Here is a 2,067-nt window from a genome sequence, read left to right as displayed (position 1 = left end):
CAAATGAGAGAGAAAATAATAAAACTTATATGCAGTATTCAAATAATGTTGTAACTGAATGAAGTCTCATCAAATATGCAAGGGATAATAAAATATATTTAAAATTTTGAGTTCATCTTGCTATAGAAAACATATTTGAAGAATGGGGTGTACATGAAAGATAAAAATAATTATTTGGGAGTATATATAATAGTTCTTTGGAAGAAGAAAGCTAACAATTTCTTGTGTATTATGATTAGCTAATCTGTAAGATGACAATAATAACGTACATCTATATAGAATTTGTAATAAAGAGCAATTGTTCTCCATTGAAAAGGAAGAATAAGAGAAAATGAACTAAAATGTCTCTGAGAACACTTTAAAATGAGACCTAAAACTGAACAAAAGAAAGAAAAAAATAAATTATGTACTTTTCTTTCACAGTAATTCAAATGGCCTAAATAATCCATATGTTTTCTTCTTTTGGGGTATAAAATAGGATAGGGATAGTAATTTTCTAACCACATTTTAAGATCCATTTCCATTCCAAAGGAAGTGAATTCTGTTGTGATATGAAGAATCAATGTCCTTTTCAAGCATTTAGTTGCAATTTTTTTTTAATTTCTTAAAATAACTCTTTCCCAAATGTGACTATAAAGTGGTTTAGGTTTTGAAATATTCAAAATTTATGTATTTATTCATTCAAAAATGTTTATGAACATCTTCACACTTCCAAAATAACAGGGACTGTAGACACAATTATGAACAAAAACAGGCGCAGTTCAAGTCTGCAGTCTAGTGGAAAGAATACAAATTAATCAAACAATTATAAAATACATATGTAAATATTAATGGCGATTAGTCCTATGAAGAGAAAGGACACAGTTCTATGAAAATTTGTAATAGACAGAACTAATTCTACTTAGCATGAAGGAAAGTTTTTTCTGAGAAGTTTATATTTCTGATTTTGTGGATAACTAGTTATAAATTTTATCCATGTGATTGTCACATTTATCTTAAAGAGTAAAGATGTGGTTGTGAAGTTTATTATCCTTCCAAGGAAAGGATTTCTGAAATAGAAGAATGACAATGGCCAACGCTCAATAATAAAATAGTAACTGCTCAGAAAAATATCAGATGATTTAAACCAAATTCGTATCTGGGAATGAAACAATAGAACTGAATGGAAAGATGAAAAAAAAAAGGTGTATTTTGTTTAGTAACTTTAAAAAATAAGTATTAGGGTAATACAAATAAGACACAAAATATTTTTTTAAATGCAGAATCAACACTTAATAAACCCAGCAGAAACAGTGGAATACTTAAGGAGTGGAATGATAAGATCACTGTCTGAAAAAACAACGAGAGATCACTATAAAGTTGACTGCAGCTGTGAAGAGGATGAATTGCCAATTTAAAACAACACCATGGCATATTGTTAAGATTCAGTCATACATGCAATTTTCAAGATTTATTTTTCAAACAAACCTTTTCACTTTTCACTACTATGGTAGGCAACCTCTGAGATGGCCCCAGATAATCTCAGCCTCCACGTACTCATGCTGTCACCTCATTTCCTCTTTTTGAGAGTGTACTGGATTTGGTGACTTGTTTCTATCAAATAGAATATGACAGAAGTGATGCTATGTCGCCTTCCTTTGAGGTTTTGTTCTGCTTTCAAATAAAGACGTTATTCATTTCTGTATAAATCTGTGACATGGCAGTGCCATTCAGTTTGTATTTGGCAGTTGTCTCTCAAATCTTTGTCTTTTTGTTACAAGCTCACAGAATGATATTTGAGTTCAGACCCTGTTAAGAATTGTGGCAGTTCTAAGATAATCTTTATCATTCTTCACTTGTTTTCTAAGTCTCATTTGAATGGGTCATGTAACTCTGTTTTGCTACAGGTACTGATACCAGAATTTCATCTTTAGTAGGTCCTTGGTCTTGGTGATTCAAAGAATGAATCCACAGACCACAGATCAGGGGTACGACAGGATTTATTTTATGGAAAAGAAAACACTAAAACTCCTGGCAGAGAGAAAAACCCAAGTTGGAAGAAAGTCCCTGCCCAGGTTCTTTGTCTAG

Source organism: Otolemur garnettii, unplaced genomic scaffold, assembly GCF_000181295.1.
Source record: "Otolemur garnettii isolate 467f Iridium unplaced genomic scaffold, OtoGar3 scaffold00240, whole genome shotgun sequence".
Classification (NCBI taxonomy): Eukaryota; Metazoa; Chordata; class Mammalia; order Primates; family Galagidae; genus Otolemur; species Otolemur garnettii.
The sequence above is the reverse complement of the archived record's forward strand: the minus strand, read 5'-3'. Positions refer to the sequence as shown.